Below are 21,640 nucleotides of genomic sequence, written 5' to 3' on the forward strand. Positions count from 1 at the left end.
GTCATGGCTTCGCCTCCACTTTTTCTTCTTCAGACCAACTTTTTCTTCTTCTTCATTGTCTTGGCTTCAGCTGCCATTGTTTATATACATTGCTTCGCCACTTTTTCCCAACCTCACTGATGTATGATTGCCAGTTTAAAAATGCACCTATTTAAATTATACAACTGGATGAATTGATATGTGTATACATTGTGAAATATTCACCACGAGCAAGCTAACACATCCATCACTTTAGTTACCTTGTGTGTGTGTGTGTGTGTGTGTGTTGAGACCACTTCAGAGCTACCTTCTTAGCAAATTTCAAATGTACAGTACAATATTGTTAACGATAGTGTCACATTATTGTACATTACATCTCCAGAGCTTTGTTATCTTGCATAACTAAAACTTCATATCTCCTGACCACTGATATGGTTTGGCTCCAGATGTCCCCACCCAACTCTCATTTTGAATTGTACTTCCATAATTCCCACATGTTGTGGGAGGGACCTAAGAATATCTGAATCATGGGGGTGGTTTCCCCCATACTGTTCTCATGGTAGTGAATAAATCTCATGATGGGTTTATTAGGCGTTTCTACTTTTGCATCCTTCTCATTTTCTCTTGCCACCACCAGGTAAGAAGTGCCTTTCACGTCCTGCTATGATTCAGAGGCCTCCCCAGTCATGTGGAACTGTAAGTCCAATTGAACCTCTTTTCCTTCCCAGTCTCAGGTGTCTTTATCAGCAGAATGAAACAGACTAATACAGTAAATTGGTACCAGTAGAATGATGTGGACAATAAGATCCAGGCTGAGGTGGTCTCTGATGGAGATGAAGAACTTGCTGGGAACTGGAGCAAAGGTGGCCCTTGTTATGTTTTAGCAGAGTGACTGGTGGTATTTTGCTCTTGCCCTAGAGATTTGTGGAACTTCGAACTTGAGAGAGATGATTTAGGGTATGTGGCAGAAGAAATTTCTAAGCAGCAAAGCATTCAAGATGTGAATTGGTTGCTGTTAAAGACATTCAGTTTTATAAGGGAAGCAGAGCATGAAAGTTCAGAAAACTTGCAGCGTGACACTGTGATTAAAAAAAAAAAAACCCACCATTTTCTGAGGACAAATTCAAGGTGGGGCAGAAATTTACATAAGTAATGAGGAGCTGAATGTTAATCCCTAAGACAATGGGGAAAATGTCTCCAAGGCACTTCAGAGGTCTTCATGGCAGCCCCTCCCAGTAAAGGCCTGGAAGCTTAGAAGAAAATGGTTTTGTGGGCTGGTTCCAGGGTCCCTGGGCTGTGTGCAATCTAGGAACTTGGTGCCCTGCATCCCAGATGCTCTAGCTATGAATACAAGGGGCCAAGGTACAGCTTGGGCTGTTGTTTCACAGGGTGGAAGCCCCAAGTCTTGGCAGCTTCTGCATGGTGTTGAGCTTGTAGGTGCACAGAAGTCAAGAATTGAGGTTTGGGAACCTCCACCTAGATTTCAGAAAATGTATGGAAATGCCTGGATTCCCAGGCAAAAGCAGGGCCACGGCCCTCAAGAATCTCTGCCAGGGCAGCGTGGAAGGGAAATATGGGGTCTGAAGCTCCCACACAGAATTATTAGTGGAGCTGTGAAAAGAGGGTCACTGTCCTCCAGACTTTCTGTGACTGGCTTATTTCCCTTTTACATACTGTCCTCCACATTCACCATGTTGTCCTAAATGGAGGATTTCCTTTCTTTTTAAGGCTGGATAATATTCCATTTTATACACACACACACACACACACACACACACACACACACACTCACATGTAGTCCATTATATAAATACATATAATTAATTACATATATATGTTATATATATATTTCTGTAAGAGTGTGTGTGTGTGTGTGTGTGTGTGTGTGCCTGTCTGCCATCAACACTCAGGTTGATGCCATAGCTTGTCTGTTGTAAATAATGCTGAAATGAACATGAGCGTGCACACATTTCTTTGGAATACCAATTTGATTTCCTTTGCATATATATCCACAAGTGGGATTGCTGGATCATAAGGTAGTTCTATTTTTAATTTTTTTGTGGAACTTATATACTGTTTTACATGATGACTATAGTAATTTACATTCCCACCAATAGTATACAAGGGTTCTCTATTCTTCACATCCTTCCCAACGTTTATCATCTTTTGTCTATTTGATAATGGCCTTTCTAACAGGTGAACTGATATCTCATTGTGTAGTTTGCATTCCTCATAATTACGGAAGTATCTTTTTGTACACCTATGACCATTTGAATGTCTTCTTTGAGAAATATTTACTCAGGTCCTTTATCAATTTTTAAATTGAGTTAGTTGGGATTTGATTTTTTGTTTGTTTTTCTATTGAGCTATTTCTGTTGCTTTCTACTGAGCTACATGAGTTTCTTATATTTTGGGTATTAACTTCTAATCAGATGTTTGAAAAATATTTTCTCCATTTTTCAGGTTGCCTTTTCACACTGTTGATTGTTTCCTTTGTTGTTCAAAAACCTTTTAGTCAGATATAAGCCCTCTTATCTTTTTTGCCTTTGTTGCCTGTGCTTCTAGTGTATTACCCAAAATATCATTGCCTAGACCAATGTCAAGAAGGTTTTTCCTATTTTAATCTAGAGTCCTACAGTTTCAGATCTTACATTTGAATCTTTAATCCATTTTGAGTTGATTTCCGTATATGGTGTGAGGTAGAGGTCCATTTTCGTTTTTCTGCCTGTGGACACTCAGTTTTCCCAATACCATTCATCAAAAGGCTACCTCTTCCTCATTTTGTGTTCTTGGCACCCTTGTTGAAGATCAGTTCAACATAGGGTGTATAAATTTATTTTGGGGCTCTCTAGTCTACCTTTATGTCTATACATCTACTACTTAAATAGGAATTCAGGAAAGCAACCCCATGTAATGGCTAAAAAAAGGAACAAAATACTTTATCACTAGTTATAACTAAGTTCCTGAGGTATTTCTGAAGAATCTGGCTCATCTTTTCTCTCCTGTCATAACTGCTGTCTTCATTTGTGTTCCTGCACATAATCCAATCATATGTGGTTTTGAGTGTGTTTGGGTTTGGAGAGAAGAAGAGTCATGTGATTTTCAAGGGAGCTGTGAATGGGCTGTTTCACTTAAAATGATAAATCTAAGATATGATAATAACATTAGGTATTGAGGGCCAAAAACAAGTATGGGAGGAGAGGACCAGCCCAAGATAGAAAACGGGACAGATAAAGGAGATTGAAGACAAATTTAGCCTAGTTCATTTTCTTTCTCTCCCTTTCTTTCTTTTTTCTTTCTTTCTTTCCTTTCTTTCCTTCTTTCCTTTTTTCTTTTTCTTTCATTCTTTTCCTGCCTTTCTTCCTTCCTTCCCTCCTTTCTTTTTCTCTCTCTTTCTCTTTCTCTCTCTCTTCCCCTCTCTTTCTCTCTTTCTCTCAGAATTTCACTTTTGTCTTCCAGGCTGGAGTACAATGGTGTGGTCTTGGCTCACTGATACTTCTGCCTCCTGGATTCAAGTGATTCTCCCACCTCACCTCCCAAGTAGCTGGGATTACAGGCATGCACCACCATGTCCGGCTGTTTTTTGTATTTTTTGTAGAAATGGGGTTTTACCGTGTTGCTCAAGCTGGTCTCTAACTCCTGACTTCAGGTGATCCAACCGCCTCAGCCTCCCAAACTGCTGGGATCACAGGCGTGAGCGACTGCGCCTGACCCTGCTTCACATTCTTTAACAGCTTTCTATTGGACCCTTATCTCCATTCTGTCTTCCTGGAGCCAAATTTGCTTAATAGAAAACCAATCGGGAACAAATAGGACTGGGAGGAGTGGAAGTCACATCTTTTGTGAGCAGGAACGGGTTTGCATGTATGCATCCTAGCAAACACAGTGTCATTGTGATCTGTTGCTCCGTGCCATCCACATCTCTTCACTATAATTAGCAGAATAATCTAGAGTTCAACATAAGAAGCAGTTCTCACTTTAGTGGGCCATGAAAACAATTTCAACTCTGCTTACCTTGGCTTCTCTGAATTTCAAGCAGAGGAGGTACTGCAGTCCATTTTAAGTGAAACCAGCATCTTCCCTCTTGCTCTTTCCTTTGTAAGCTCCTATAAAATAAAACCACCAGATTCCCAGAAGATAAAAATCCATTCTCTCCCTCCCCTTCACATAAGTGCATCCTCATGTATTCACAGGCTTCTGCAGATTTTAATAAGGTCCCCTGTGTGGGTCTCTTCAAATATGGGCAAAATACTCAGAGTGAGAAAATGTCACATCTAATCAAGGGTGCTATAAATGTAGTACACGTGGCAGGCAGACGGCTCATAAGTGGCTTGAACCAAATCACAGTCTTTCTCTGCTGGAAACCATAAGAACGTCATTTTGGGTCTTCATTTTGGTTATTTCAATTAAATATTTAGGATATTTTTTAAAGGAAAATTTTATTTGAATTGGGCAAATAGAATAGCCTGCTGATGGTGACAGAAACTCAGAACTTTATTTCCTGGAGAAAAAAGTATTTTAGAGACCAGTGAGTTCTCCTTTTGAACATAAACACCTAAACGTAAAGGCACAACCACTCCTAACCCTCCAAATTCTTTCTGACTCTATATTTCTGCTTATATTACTGTAACTCAGTCTTCTCCAGCCTGAAGTTCTTCAGTCCTATGGTTTTAAGTCAACATTCCATGTTTTGCAGATGTCCAGAGCTTCTCCCAATATCCCTGAAAGGATTGGTGCAGGACAATAGTTCTTAACCTAGATGATTTTGCCCATAGAGGATATTGATAAATGTGTAAAACATATTTGATTGTTACAACTGAGAGAACAGTGGTGCTAGAGGTAGAGACTAGGGCCGCTGCTAAACATCCTATGATGTTCAGTACGGTACCTCACAACCAAGAATTATTGGGCCCCAGATGTCAATAGTGTCAAGGTTCAGGAACCCTTTCCTAGAGACTTTTATTTCTGTTCAGGTGCTCTCCATCACAGCCATTGCAGGTTGCTTTTCTCTTATCACAGGGTCCTGCCTGGAGTCCTTGGCTTGGACCTGGGCCTCTGTTGGTTTCACTGACTGCAGCTCTGAGATTTTGGCCTGTCTCCATGAGATGTTGTTGCCACCACATTGGTATCAGTAGAGTATTCAATTAGAAAACATTAAGTCCTCTTTATTAGACTTTCCCTTCAATCCCCTCTCACATAAAGGTCTCATAGCCCTTGACTAAAGTTTTGGGGTCAAAGAGGGAGAGAACAGTAGAGTTTTGTCAAAAGAATAAATTAATATATATTCATTCAATTGTCCTTTAATTGTTCTCCAAAGACATTTCTCTGCTATGACCATCCCATGGTCTGTCTTTTCTCCTGAGAATGTGCTGTGTAACTTATCCTCTCCTTGTCTTCAATCTTGTCAGTCCTGATCTTCCCAACACTTGCATTCCCAAATCTTCTTCATTCGTTATGCTTTGCTCTCTGTCCCCCAAGTCCCCACCTAAATAGCTTTTGGTCTATTTCTGCATTTGAGAAACCTCAGAAAGGCCTCTGCTAAATCTAAAAATTTCAAACTTCAGTATTACACACACACACACACACACACACACACACACACACACACACACTCTCTCTCTCTCTCTCACAGAAACTTATAAATTACAGTATTTTCTTAAACATATACTGGATCAAAATTTCAGTCAGGGATTCCTCTCAAACAAGTCTTTGAAGTCGGAGAGGAGAATAAAATTGTATTTTCTCCCTAATGGAGCAAGGAGAGGATATATGGATTTTCTTTTGTTTTATGTTGGTAGAAGAAGCATTAGTTCCAATTACTTGTTTCCATGGCTCTATGGTTGGCCTAGATAACCTATTAATACCGAAGTGTATCAGCATTCTATTTCTACATAACAGACTTCCATGTGCTTAGCAGTCTAAAATAACACTCACGTATTATCTCACCATTCTATTGATCAAAAGTCCTGCATGACATGATTGGATTCTCTGCTCAGGCCATCACAAAGCTGAAATGAAGGTGTCAGCTGGACTGAGTTCTCATCTAGAGTCTCTGGGGAAGAATCTACTTCCAGATTTATTCAGGTTGTAGGTTGAATTTATTTCTTTGCAACTGTAGGATTGAGGTAGCTATTGTCATGACAGCTCTGCTGTCAGCTAGTAGCTGTCAGCTCCTAGAGGCCACTCTCTAGCACTCATGGCACCCCTCTTCTCAGCAATAGAGAACCTCCTTTATATTATATTTCTATTAAATAAAGTCTCTTTGATTTTTCCTTCTGCTACTGGCCGGAGAAAACTATCTGCTTTCAAAGAGTTTGAGAGTTAGGCTTGGCCCACCTGGACAATCTCACTATCTGAATGTATAGTCTGTCATATAGTGAAACTGAATCACAGGAGTGTGAAATCAATCATCTTTAAAGTGGGGAAGCATGCTTATCAGGAGGAAGAAAATTTAGGAGACATTTGAAAATCCTGCCTACCACAATTTGTTGTGGAACAAATTGTGCCCACCTCCCACCACCAAATTCATATATGAAAGTTCTAAACCCTAATGTGATTGTAATCAGAAACAGGGCTTTTAAGGAGGTATACTTAGGTTAAATAAGATCATAAGGGTGGGCTCCTAATCCAATAGGAGCAGTGTCTTTCTAAAAAGAGAGAGCCACCAGGAGTGCATGCTCATAGAGGAAAGGCCATGTGGGAAGAACAAGAAGGCAGCTATTTGCAAGCCTCTCCAGAGAGGCCTCTGGAGAAACCAAATCTGCTGACACCTTGATCTTGGACTTCCAACCTCCAGAACTGTGAGAAAATAAATTTCTGTTTACGCCATCCAGTCTGTGGTATTTTGTTATGGCAGCCTTAGCAAACAAATACACTGGATAATAATATCAATGAAAACCTAATTTATTCAAATTTGAAATCAGGATGATAGTATTTTTTGATGAAGTTTGCAATGTACTCACTATACAAGCCAATTGAACATTCATGCACCAAACAGGGGAACCAGGATGTGAGAGAAGAAAATATGAAAATTGAGATATAATGGTATGTGTCAAAAAAATTATATAAAAATACAATCTAGTTTAAATAAATGTTCCAAAATATGTACTAAGTGCTAAGGAACACAGAAAAAATAAGATTGTCATCAAATGGGACTTTGATACTTTCACAGTGTGGCGCATATCCCATCTGGCAGGGTAGGAAGATCTAATCATAGGTTTAGCAGAATGTGCTATGCTTTTTGTCTATATGGTGATATGGTTCGGATCTGTGTCCCCACCCAAATCTCATGTCAAATCATAATCTCCACTATTGCAGGTAGGGCCTGGTGGGAAGTAACTGGATCATGGGGATGGACTTCATGAATGGTTTAGCACCATCTCTTTGGTGCAATTCTTATGATAGAGTTCTCATGAGAGCTGATTGTTTAAAAGTGTGTGATATCTCCCACCAACTTCCTCCTGCTTTGGCCATGTAAGACAATTCTGTTTCCCCATTGTCTTCTGCCATGATTTGTAACTTTCCTGAGGGCTCCCCAGAAGCTGAGTGGATTCCAGCATCATGCTTCCTGTATAGCCTGTGGAACTGTGAGCCAATTAAACAATTTTTCTTTATAAATTACCCAGTCTCAGGTATTTCTTTATAGTAATGTGAGAACTGACTAATACAGAAAATTGGTACCAAGGAATGAGGCATTGCTATAAAGATACCTGAAAATGTGGAAGCAGCTTTGGAACTGAATAATGGGCATAAGTTGGAAGAGTATGAAGAGCTCAGAAGAAGACAAGAAGATGAGGTAATATTTGGAATTTTCTAGAGACTTGTTAAATTGTTGTGATCCAAATGTTGATAGTAATATGGACAGAGATGATCAGGCTGATGAGGTCTAAGATGGATTTGAGGAATTTATTGGGAACTGGAGCAAAGGTTACTTTTGTTACACATTAGCAAAGAACCTGATGGCATTTGCTCCTGCCCTAAGGATCTGTGGAACTTTGAAATTGAGAGTGATAGTGTAGGGTATCTGGGGGAAGAAATTTCTAAGCAGCAAGTGTTCAGGATTTGATCTGGGTGCTTCTAAGAGCTCATGTGCATGAACAAAGAAATGAGGTAAAACTGGAACTTATATTTAAAGGGGAAGGAGAGCATAAAAGTGAAAAATTTGCAGCCTGGCCATGTGGCAGAAAAGAAAAGCCCACTTTTAGGGGAGCAATTCAAGTCACCTGAAGAAATTTGCGTGACTGAAAGGAAGGCAAGCACTGCCAACCAAGGCAATGGGGAAAATTCCTTGAGGGCATTGCAGAGAACTTCATGATAGCCCCTCCCATTACAGGCCCAAAGGCCTAGGAGGACAGAATGGTTTCCTGGGTCATGCCCAGGGTCTTCCACCCCCTGCTGCTCTATGCTGCCTCAGGACACTGTTCCCTGCATTCCAGTTGCTCCAGCTCCAGCTGTGGCTCCATGGGGCCCCGGTATAGCTCAAGTTTGCAAACTATAAGCCTTGGTGGTTTCCATGTGGTGTTAAGCCTGCAGTGCACAGAATGCAAAAGTTGAGGCTTGGGGACTTCCACCTAGATATCAGAGGATATATAGAAAAGCCTGATGTTCAATCAAAAGTCTGTTGGCAAAAGTGGGGCCCTCATGGATAACATCTACTGGGGCAGTGCAGAAGGGAAATATGGTGTTGGAGCCCCCATATGGAGTCCCCAATAAGGCACTGCCTAGTGGAGCTGTGAGAAGAGGACCATTATCCTCCAGACCCCAGAATGGTAGATCCACTGACAGCTTGCACCCTGCACCTGAAAAGCCACACCAGCCAGTGAGAGCAGCTATCAGGGCTCAGCCCTGGTAAGCCATAGGAGCAGAGCTAACCAAGGCTTTGGGATCCCACTCCTTGCATCAGTGTGGCCTGGGTATGGGACACGGAGTCAAAACAGATTATTTTGGACCTTTAAGATTTAATGACTGCCCTGCTATGTTTCAGACTTGTGTGGGCTTTTAGTCTCTCCCTTTTGATCAATTTCTCCCTTCAGGAATGGCAATGTTTACCCAATGCTTGCATCTGCATTGTATCTTCAGAGTAATATTACTGTTGTTTTTGATTTTACAGGCCCATAGGAGGAAGATGCTTGCCTTGTCTCAGATGAGACTTTGGACTTTGGACTTTTGAGTTAATGATGGAATGAGTTAAAACTTTGGAAGACTGTAGAGAAGGGGTGATTGTATTTTGCAATGTGAGAAGGACATGAGAGTTGAAGAGGCCAGAGACAAAATGATATGATTTGCATCTGTGTCCCCTCGAAAATCTCATGTAAAATTATAATCTCCAATGTTGGAGGTGTGGCTTGGTGGGAAGTGATTTGATCATGGGGTTAGATCTTTTGTGAATGATTTAGCACCGTCCCTTTGGTGCTATTCTCATGATAGAGTTCTCATGAGATCTGGTTGTAAAAAAGCATATGGCACTTCCCCGGCCCCTTTTTTTCTGCTCTGGCTATGTGAGATGAGCCTGGTTCTCCTTTGCCTTCCACCATGATTGTAAGTTTCCTGAGGCTTCTCTAGAAGCTAAACTGATAGCCAGCATCATTCTTCCTGTACAGCCTGCAGAACCATGAGCCAATTAAATCTCTTTTCCTTATAAATCACCCAGTCTCAGGTATTTCTTTACAGCAATGTTAGAGCTGACTAGTATGTATGGTTTCTGGTGAACATTTATTATTTCTTGTTTGTTGATTCATTTAGAAAAACACCAGCCCAAATGGAATTCTCTGTTTTAAAAAAGAAAAAGTACCTGAAGGGACACTAAGAAGGAAAGGGAGAGGGAGAGAAACTTGCATTTTCTTCATTTTATATTTCTGGCCAATCTGAATTACATAGTGATTATGAATAGCTTAATAATATAGTTTTATAAAAGGTAGAAATGTGTATTTTAAAGATATGCATTGACATATTATTTTTTAAATTTATTTTTTGCCCTCACATTGAACAAGTGATTTCCAAATTGCAATGATGATATCCCACAGACATAGCTAACAATGGTCAGTTCTCATGTGTGCATGGCACAACATATAGTCCAATATTTGCCATTTATTATGCAGTTCAACTCCATGAAATGTGCTCACACATTTTAGAAAAAAAGATCAACACTTTAAGATTTATAATTTCTCCAGTTCAATTGTTAACACCCTTAGAGAAGATGTGCAGATCCAGGGTCATCTCATTTCTGGAACTGAAAATGTTACATGGATCAGTTAAAAGTTGAAGATCCCATATTCTTTTTTTTTTTTTTTTTTTGAGATGGAGTTTCATTCTTGTTACCCAGGCTGGAGTGCAATGGCACGATCTCAGCTCACTGCAACCTCTGCCTCCTATGTTCAAGCAATTCTCCTGCCTCAGCCTCCTGAGTAACTGGGACTACCGGCATTTGCCACCATGCCCAGCTAATTATTGTATTTTTGGTAGAGACGGGGTTTCACCATGTTGACCAGGGAAGGTCCCATAGTCTTATCTTTGCATTTAGAGATGTAATCAGCAGTAAGCAAGGATCTTAGGCATACCAGTCGATCATTTAATAGAGCAAATGTCCAGCTATAATCTTCAGATACATTTTAGAACTCTTGCAAAGGCTGATATAATCATACATGTAAATTAGCTAGAGGATTTTTTTTCTCAAAACTTTTGAAAAAGAAAGAGATTGTTGTGAAATTAACTATAAAGAAGATGGGCAGGGAATGGCAAAGGTTATCCTGCATGATGTGTGACTAATCTCTAAACTAACTTCTATTAGAAGATAACGACCTTAACCTTGGCCATGGGGTTTGCCACATTTTTTATGTCTTTGAGTCACATCTTGTGAGTGAACCTATACTTCAAAGACAGAGATCAATGAGAGTGTGTTTCTGGGTGTAAGATTTCCTGCAAATGGGACTTATGTACTTTCACAGTGTAGGGCTCATGGGAGAAGTTGCCTCCTAAGGGAGGTCTCGAAGTAATTCCCTTGAAAGGGACACTTGGATTTTCCAGTAGGTTTAAAAGGCATAAGCAGTTGATTTCCCAGTCAGTTTCCAGAATCTCATTGCCTTTCTCCTTTCTGAGCAGCAGCCAAAGTCCTGACCATCAATCTATAACTTGCAGAAACTTCTAAGTTTCATAAGCAGAGCTTCCTGCCCATAAATTGATGACCCTGAGTACACAGCTATTCCCTACATCCTGTTTTCCAGAGGACAGTATTTAGAGATCTCTGGAGGAGTTTCTCCCATGGGGAGTCACAATTGATCTCTTAGCCAATATCACAGCTCTCTTTTTTTCTGGCCAATAGCTATGACTTTAACTTCTAGCTGATACTATGAACCAGAAGTCTGAGTGCATGAATGAGTGAATGAGTAAGTAAAGAAATGAATGAATGAATGCTGGCTGGTAAGAAGCTCACAATATAGGCAAAACAAAACAAAACAAAGTCCACACATTTCCATGCAATCACTTCACCAAGCATTATCTTAGGGAGTTCACTGACACTTCCGTCTCCTTTCTCCACTTCAGGCAACAGCCCTCACAAAACTGAAACAGAACTTCTATTAATGAAATGTTGGAACCTTAAATAGTACAGAAAGTTTTATTAAATTCACTATAGCTTCCAACTATCAGTTTTTGGTAGCTTCTTTGGCATTTACACAAAGCTTTGTGAAGTATGAGTGGTGGAGAATTTTCTTGTTTTCTGGATTTTTTTCTTTGTTATAAAATTTGTTCATTTATGAATCTGTATGTTTGTGTATAGGAAGTTTGCGTGATAAGTTGTATGCATGTTAGCTGGAACCACTTATTACATTAATGGAAAGAGAGGAACAATGTGTTTGCTCCTGTTATTCCCAAAACCATACAAGACACACAGGTTTTCTCCCTCACATGACAATTTATCTCCCTTCTCAGCAGCATGGAAAATTTGAGTTCTATTACCCACAAAAGCAAGATGTATGACATCTAAGAATTTCTCACTTGCTGTCCTTGTAGATAATTTTTTAACTGGGAGAGAGAGGTTTAAAGGACTACGACTTAGCTTCACCTGATGGATGCCAACTTTGGGAAATCAGTGGCAGATCATTCCCAATCAGGCGGGTGTCTTTTGCAGCCCTATGCATGTGGCCACAGCTCTTGTATAAGAGCATCAAACTGATCTTGCAACCAAAGTTAACTTAAGGTTGAAACTCAAAAGTAGAAGGAAACCAGAGCCTATAACAATTGAGAAAAAAAGGAAACAGTGGGAGTTCATGTGGACAGAAATTGTCAAGTTTCCCACTGCTTGGATTTGTCAGTATCACGTCCAAAGTCCCCACCCAACCGCCCTTCCTCTCTCCATCCCAAAGTGATGCCAAGGGAAACACATGCAGAAACATATGCACACATGTGTATAGAAGGAGCACTGCAAGGCTTTGCCAAAGTGATTTTGACCACAGCAGATCATTTTTTTCAGCTTTGCTTAACACAGGTATTTCCCTTAACTTACTGTCCTCAGAGTAAGTTTCAGCACCTGGCAAGTGACATTTAATTCTGCTCCTTTGAAAGGGCACCCAGAGGTTATTACCACCCAGTTCCCAAGTTGCTATCAGGACTTGAACTCATGTGGGAACTAAAGGCAAGCCACACAGCACTTTACCTACTCTACACTCACAGATGGAAACCTACCTCAATTCTGGCTCTTCTTTGAGGGCATTTTATTTGTAATCTGTCCCTGCAAAGGTATCCATTCCCCAGGACACCATAAGAACGAAAGCACAATGAAAGTTCATCATGGGCAGAATACCTAACATTTACTGAGCACTTAAAACATGACAAGTTCTGTGTTAAATACTGTACACAGATGAGCCCATTTAATCCTTATAACAACCTGTGGTGTACAGGAAACTGAGGCACAGAGAGGTTACATGACTTGCCCAGGATTATACAGCTGCTCAATGAAGAATACAAGCAATCTGATTCCTGAGCTTATGCTCTTAGCAATTTATTCTTCAGGCTCTATTTAAATACTTTTGTAAGTGTGTGTGTGTGTGTGTGTGTGTGTGTGTGTCCCATATATATATATGAGTGGGTTTCTGGAAGGGAGGTACAGGAGGTGAAACAAGGGCAAAAAGAAATAGACGGAGAAGATACCTTCAGGGCATTGGAACAACTGTTCATGGATGCACCTCTCAGTTATAGTGTAAAGGGGCCCTTTTAAACAGAGCATCAACAGTAGGCTGCTGGCAAGATGAATAGAGATACCTCACTCTCTCCAAGTGGCAATTTGAGGAGACCAATTTAAGAAAACATCATTTACTGATTATTGGGGTTTCTAAGGAATTTCTTTGGGAAAGGTGTAATTGCACCAAAAAGTAAATCCCACCATCTTCAGGTCCCAAAGCTTGTTTTCTCCAGCTTTTTTCTAAGAAGGGACATGGAAGGATTAAAAAAAAATCCAAAACCAAAAAAGTGTATCTCCATCTCACACATTTCTTTTTCTTTTCTTTTCTTTTCTATTTTTTTTTTTTTTTGACATGGAGTTTCACTCTTGTCCCCTAGGCTAGAGTGCAATGGTGTGATCTCCATTCACTGCAACCTCCGCCTCCCGGATTCAAGCAATTCTCTTGCCTCAGCCTCCTGAGTAGCTGGGATTACAGGTGCCCGCCACCACACCTGGTTAATTTTTATATTTTTAATAAATACAAAAATTACAGGCATGAGTCACCAGGCCCGGCAACACACCATCTTAGAAAAAGAAACTTAACCTTCTTGCTTTGATTTTTCTCCCTAAAGTGATTTCTATTGTCATTGAGCCTTCACAGGCAACAAGGGAAAGCTCCTGTCTAGTTATTAAAACAGGAGCCCTTCGCAGAAAGCAGCTCATTCTAATACCTTATTGGGGAATTTAAGACATAATACCCAACAGTAATCTTGTGGATTAAACAGACTTTGTAGGTTCAATTGCCATGTCTCTCTTTTGTCCTTCCTCCATAGAACTTCTACTAACCTCAAGGAAAGTCCTATGTAGTGAAAATGTAAATGTTGAAAACAGTTTGTTGCGTTATATTTCTATGGCAGATTACTGCTAGAAGACCTTAGACATCATTTAGTGTCATCTTCTTTGTGGGTAGGGGACAAGGAGAACAAGGCCTAAATATGAGACTGAATATTCTCAAAGCCACATATTACCTGAAGGTTTGGTGCTTCTTTGAATCCTACTTCATCTCTCACTCTTACTGCATATCTTATGTGCCCCCATTTCATTAAGACGGCCATAGACTGTTTAACATGAAAAAGGTTCTTCAGAAGCTTTCACTGAATCAATACAAATGTTGGACTCACATTCTTCTCTCCAGTGTCTTTCCAAAAAAGACCTAAGACAAAAGTCATTTTTCAAAATGTGTGACCCACTTGGCCATACTTAAATGTTAATAAAATCCTATTTTGCTTTTATAATACACTACTAGAGACAGTTTCCAAGTTATATTAATACAATTTCTACACTGTACTGATCAGTAAGACTTTTTTACTTAGTAGAATTGAGGTAAAGAGGCAAAAGTAGAAGCCAAGAGCTAATCATCATGTGAGGTCACAGCGGTGACTGTAGGCTCCATGAAAAAAGAGAGCTTGCCTATTATTTACCACATTGAACTAAGTATTAACAGTATACGGTAAGTAATAGGCACTTCAACACATTTTGGTTAAATAAACTAACAAAAAGGTGATAGGGAGAGGAGGAGCTCCTCATGTATTTCTACATGCTCCAACAACCACATTTTCCAAAGACAATGTTCTTAATGGGTCATGGCACATCTCATAGCTGAAGCAGACCAGGTAAATCTCAGCTTCTTAAAGAAAGAAACTGAGAAGGCAGTATTATTTGGTGCTTTAAACTGAGATTTCTTAATTCCACAATGATGGGAATGGTAGAGCTGGCTCCCAAGAATGGTTTTCAACTTCCCCACCCTATCAACCCTGTAACGTGATATGACATGTCATCCCTATGTAATATCTCCTGCTTCTCAAGGTTACCTTCTCTAAGCCTCAGGTTCCTTGTGTGTGAAATGTCAGTAACTCTAGTTAAAGGTGGTAAATGAGGAAAGGTGCCATTTCTAAATCAGAAATTTTGGGGATCTCTGGAAGACATGGGAGAAATGACTCATTGATTGATTAAAAATATATATATATATCAAAACATCATCTGGCAAGCCCACGTTGAGGCACAAGTTGGGTGCAATGCATTTCTTCTCCATGGAAACTCAGCAAGGGCTGAGTCAAGTGGTGAGCTCTGAGATAATTTATTAAAGAGCAGTTGAACAGGCATGGCTGTTGATCTCTACACTCTTTTAACTGTCTGCCCATATTCAGCAGTTGGTCATGGTTTTCTGTCCAGGTTAAAACTATGAGACTGGTCTCTAAATAAATCAGAGACTTTGTTTCAAGGATAAGAAGAGAGCATGGGAACAGGAGAGAAAAGTAAAGCATGACTATGAATTTAGGTATAAGATAGAAAGGTTGCTCCTTCTTGAAGGGCAAAACATTGAAGCACATTGCCTCCTAAGTATGGCAACCGTGAATGGAGGTGCCATGCTCTTGGATGTCAACCTTAGAAAAGCCTAGATTCTGGCATTCTCTGTCCATTGGAGAGAACTTTCCCAGTGAGAGCAGAGCCTACTGTAGAGATAATACTTTACTTCTGCTGAGGAAAACCCACATTAGCTGCCTGTATTAATCATCCCATGCTTGAATTTCTAAAAGTAAATATATAAGCAACGATCTCAAAACATTTGGAAAGATATCAATAGTAGAGAAAACATAATTAAAATCTGGAATTAAAAATAATTAAAATAATTCTGAAGGGAAAGAAAGAAATGAAAGTATGCCAAACATCCGTTGGAATGGTGTGGGTTATAAATATTGATTTATCTTCAATAATAGAAAATATGTGCGTATACATTAAAAATACATGGCTGGTTGAGTGCAGTGATTCAGACCTGTAATCCCAGCATTGTGGGAGGCCGAGGCAGACAGATAACTTGAGCTCAGGAGTTCAAGACCAGCCTGGCCAAGATGGTGAAACCCTGTTTCTACTAAAAATGCAAAAATTAGCCGGGCATGGTGGCACACACCTATAATCCCAACTACTCAGGAGGCTGAGGCAGGAGAATCGCTTGAACCCAGGAGGCAGAGGCTGTAGTGAGCCACAGTCACGGCACTGCATTCCAGCTTGGGTGACAGAGTGACATGGTTAAACATGAGCTAACTAGAAACAGGATGTAGAGATTCCAAAATGCTTTCATAAGACACAACACAAGCACAAAACTGAAAAAGGGTAAAAGACAACTTAATCAATCCACTGAATGAGAAAAAAAATCCACAGCAAATAGAAAATAAAGCAAGATAACAGAAATAAAATCAAATATACTGTATATGTAATCACAACAAAAGTCAATGGCTTGACCTTCCATCAAAAAACAAAGATTTTCAGATATAAAAGGAAAAATGTATATATGTAATTTGTAAGAGAAATCCTTTTAAATTTATTTTAAAATATTGAAAATATGAAGATTTATAAACATATATCAGGTAAAAGGTAAAGAGGCAATTCATGAAAGAAGAAATATAAATCTGTACATCTATGAGAAGGTACTCAACTTCTAGCAAGGATAAGAAGATTAATTAAAATGATCATGAGATACCATTTTTCACTTGTAATAAGGTAAGCAATTTTTAAAAATAATTGGTGATAGCCAGGGTTAATAAGGATGAGTAGAAACAGGTATTGCTGATGAAACCATAAATTGCCTGGGATTCTCAAAGTTATGGCGGGGCTACATGGAAAGGGAACAAGAATGGAATTATCCCACTGACTTATCTCTAGGATGAAGGCTAGGAGTCTGGACAAAGGCACTCAGGAGACAAATTCTGTCAACAAGTCATGTCATCACAAAGCATAGAGCCAAGAGCATGGCCCCTCCATTCATGGTTGCCAAGCTTAGGAAGTAATGTGCTTCAACGTTTTGTCCTTCAAGAAGGAGCTACCTTTCCATCTTACACCTAAATTCACAGTCATGCTTTACTTTTGTCTCCTGTTCCCATGCTCACTTTTTATCCTTGAAACAAGGTCTCTGATTAATTTAGAAGCCAGTCTCATAGTTTTAACTAGACTCAGCTCTGATACTTCCTTACTTTGTTCTCTAGTGCAAGCCTCCTTACTAGAACATGCTTCAATTTCTCCATCGGCCTTAATGTTCTCTTCAGATGAAATGAAATAGTATATGCAAAATGGTTCACAGAATACAAAAAAGCTGCACTATGTGTGACATTATCAATTTTTATAATAATAAAAATTGTACTGACATGCTCCCACAAGAAGGACAGGAAAGATTAAATGTGTATGAAATGGGTCAAAATCTGGATACCACTATGTGAATGCTTTTATCCTCCCTCAAAAATTTTAAAACATTTAAAAAGCAGTACTTTCAGCATCCTTGGATAGATCCAAATACATGGTCAACTTGTTTTCTTTATAGAAATACAAGAAGATGTTTCTTTGCTCCCCAACAGCTGTGCCTGTCTAAAGCATTCACAATCACTGGATTTCTTAGAGAGCCCACTTAGGAGGAACCAACGAAAGTGCTTTTAGCAGCTGGGTCCCAAACCTAGGCCACAGGTTTCAGTGTAGCTTGTTAACCCTGAAGTGGGAGGTAGGGACTCAGGATTTTGGTTATACCTTCCATTGTCTGCCTTTTACTGTCACAGTTGCTGTTATTTCTAAGGGTGACATCTGAGCATCCTTTCAACACTGGGGAGAAAGACTTCCACAATCTAGGAGTAACAGGGCTTCTCAGGGTGAATGAAACTTTCTTCTTTGAGACTCTTAGTATCATCTTCAAAAGTCGGCTCTTCCACAAAGAATTTTTATTAATGTAAGACATTCTATTTGAGAGTCATCATTCTAGACAGGAGTTTTAAAAAATGGTATTGAGCAGATACCAATACACTTGACGAATACTTAAGATACTGGGGTGGCATTCTACCTCTGCCTCTTATTATATCTGCAATCTTGTGTATGATGCTTCAATTCTTGGTGCCTCTGATTCTTTATCTTTTCTGCCACTGGTATGTGGCAAGTGATTGATAAATGGTAGCACTGGTCTTTGTTATTGTCTCATCTGTACTTTACTTCCATTCAGGCAGAGTCATTATTTCACTAGCAACATTAGCAAAGAAAGAGAGTAGGTAAGATAACATCTAGTTTCTCACACCAGGGAGAAAAAGACCAGATGGCCTAGGCTACACTTACAGACACAGACCAGGAAAGCTGGGCTGCTGTGAATAAAATTGTTTGAAAATGTAGGTCATGCTAAGTACCTACTACCAGTTGAGTCCACTGAGAGACATAGCTGGGAATCAGATTCAAACTGGAGTCAATCTAGATTCTAAAGGTTTCTTTAAACAAATCTAAAAGTGACAGAATGTTGTCTCCTTTCTGATAGAGAAATTCAAATTCAGATCCAAACCATAAACTCTATGATCTACAAGTTCTGCTGGAATCCTGTCTTTTAATGGAGGCTTTCCATCCCTTTCTGACCTGGTTTCCAGTGGAAAAAGTGGAGGCCATTCATTAATAGATGGGGAATTTCAGGAGAGAAACAGGAATTTTAAGGAAGGGTTATATAGGAATGCTAGAAATAAAATTGTGATAACAGAAAAGAAGAGTGCATTTGACGGTCTCATAAGCAGGTATGATATTGCAAAGGAAATAATCAGTGAACATGGAAAGAGTATCAACATTACCAAAACTGAGAACACAGAGGATAAAAATGTGAGAGAAGAAAAAAGAACAATGCATTCAAGAGCTATGGAACGATATGAAACATTCTAACATATAATTAATATCTCAGAAGAAAAGAGAGATAGCAGGGAAAAATATTTGAAAAGACAATGAAGAACTTCCCAAAAATAATAAAATGTATCAACCACAGATCTAAGAAATTTAGAAAACCTGAAGCTGGATCAATGGATCAATATCCCCTCCACACACACACACACACACACACACACACACACACACCCCTAGACATATTAAATCCAAACTGAAAACAAAGATGAAGAGGAAATCTTGAAGGTAGCCAGAGGAAAAAAGAAAGAAATACATATTACTTACTGAAAAACAAAGACAAGCATTACAGCAGATTTCTTGACAAACACTATGCAAGTTAGAAGACAAGAAAGTGATGTCTTTACAATATCAAAAATAAAAATGGCTATCTTAGTATCTTATAGCCAGTGAAAACACTTTTCAAAAAAGAAAGGTAAAATAATGAATTTTCAGACAAGTGAAATTAGAAAGATTTTATTACCAACTAAATCTTTACTGGTAATAAAAATTTTGTGAATTTATGTGAAATGTGAAAAGAAATTCTTCAAGCAAAAGGAATATGACACTAGAGAGAAATCTGGATCTAAATGAAGAAATAAAGAGTTCTGAAAAAATGTAAAATGGAAATAAACATAAAAACATATTTTCATATTATTTATCATTCTAAAAGAAATCAACTGCCTAAAGCAAAAAAAAAAAAAAAAAAAAAGCAGCAATATATTGTGGGTAAATAGCATATAAAAAAGTAAAATAAATGTCAACAATAGCACAAAAAAAGGAAGAGAAGAATTGAAAGACCCTTACACTACATGATATTCTGTTATTTAAAAATAGATATTGAAAATATAGATATATATTGTAAAGTTTTTAATGATTCCAACCTTTATTTTAGATTCATGGGGTACATGTACAGGTTTGCTACATAGGTATATTGTATGATGCAGAGGGTTGGCTTCTAATGATTGCATTGCCCAGAGAGAGAGCATAATACCCAACAGTTAGTTTTTCAACCCTTGCCACTCCTGGCCCCCGCTTCCTATGTGTCCTCAATGTCCATGAGTACCTAAAATTTAGCTCCCACTTATAAGGAAGACCATACAATATTTGGTTTTCTGTTCCTGCATTAATTTCCTTAGGATAATGAACTCCAGCTGTATCCATGTTGTTACAAAGGACATGGTTCCATTCTTTTTTATGGCTGTATGGTATTTGATGGTGTATATGTACCACACCTTCTTTATCCAGTAAACCACTGATGAGTGCCTAAGTTAATTCCATGTTTTTGCAATTACTAATAGTGCTGTGATGAACATATAAGTTGTGTCTTTTGGTAGAACCATTTATTTTCTTTTTGATATATACTCAGTAATTAGGGATTGCTGGGTCAAATGGTAGTTCTCAGTTCTTTGAGAAATCTCCAAATTATTTTCCACAGTGGCTAAACTAATTTACTTTTCCACTGACAGTGTGTAAGCCACTTCTTTTCTCTGTAGCCTCACCAGAATCTGTTTTTTGACTTTTTAATAGTAGCCATTTTGACTGGTGTGAGATGATACGTGATTGTGGTTTTGATTTGCATTTCTCTGATGATTAGTGTTGTTGAGCATTTTTTCATATGCTTGTTGGTCACTTATATGTCTTCTTTGGAGAATCGTCTGTTCACATCTTTTGTCTATTTTTTAATGGGGTTATATGTGTTTTGCCTGTTCCATTGTTTAATTTCCTGATAGATTCTGGATATCAAACCTTTGTCAAATGCATAGTTTGCAAATATTTTCTCTCATTCTGTAGGTTGCCTGTTTATTCTGTTGATGGTTTCTTTTGCTTTACAAAAGTGCTTTAGTTTAATTAGGTCTCGCTTTAAATTTTTGTTTTGGCTGCAAGTGCTTTTGAGAACTTAGTCATACATTCTTTCCCAAGGCCAATGTCCACAATGGTGTTTTCTATGTTTTCTTTTAGGATTCTTATAGTTTGAGGTCTTGTATTTAAATCTTTTGTCCATCTTGAGTTAAGTTTTGCATATGGTGAAAGGAGGGGGTTTAGTTTCATTCTTCTGTGTGTAGCAGCCAGCCAGCTATCCCAATACCACTTATTGAATAGGGAGTCCTTTCCCCATTGCTTATTTTTGTCAACTTCATCAAAGATTAGATGCTGTAGGTGAGCACCTTTATTTCTGGGTTCTCTATCCTGTTCCATTGGTCTATGTGCCTGGTTTTGTACCAGCAGAGGTATACTGCAAATCCTAAGACAATTAGTAAAATATTTTAAAAAGAGGCATAAATAATAAGCCAACAGTGGAGATAAACTAGAATCATAAAAATAATTCAATTCAAAAGTAAGTAGAAAATGAAGCAAAAAAACAAAACAAACAAAAAAACACCGAAGAAAGGAAGCAAATGGAAAATGTCCTGTAAAATAGTAGAGTTTAATACAATCCTATCCAAAATTATATTAAACTTAAATGATTTATCTGTACTAATTAAAATATGAAGATTAATGGATTGGATGAGAACACAAAATATCTATATGCTACCTACAAGAAACACTTTAGATATAAAGACTTAAACAGGTTGAAAATAAAGGGATGTAAAAAGATATGCAACAACACTAATAAAAAGAAATCTGGAATGGCTATAATAATATCATACAACATCGACTTGATAAGGAAGATTTTATCAGAGATAAAGGGGACAAATTGATAAAGGATTCACTTTTCCAAGAAGATATAAAAATTATAATTGCGTATGCACCTAACAACTGAGTTTCTAAATTCATGAAGCAAAT

General features: G+C 38.6%; 1 long non-coding RNA gene across 2 annotated transcripts in view; it reads right to left on the minus strand.

Moving 5' to 3' along the window:
- Nucleotides 1-21,640, minus strand: part of LOC141585630 (uncharacterized) — a 436,560-nt gene that overhangs the window by 218,557 nt on the left and 196,363 nt on the right. For both annotated transcript variants that reach the window (XR_012519218.1, XR_012519217.1), the window contains one exon: nt 3,994-4,085. This is a non-coding gene — a long non-coding RNA (uncharacterized LOC141585630). The remainder of the gene's footprint in view (nt 1-3,993; nt 4,086-21,640) is intronic.

The sequence above is a fragment of the Saimiri boliviensis genome, chromosome 9, assembly GCF_048565385.1.
Source record: "Saimiri boliviensis isolate mSaiBol1 chromosome 9, mSaiBol1.pri, whole genome shotgun sequence".
Lineage (NCBI taxonomy): Eukaryota > Metazoa > Chordata > Mammalia > Primates > Cebidae > Saimiri > Saimiri boliviensis.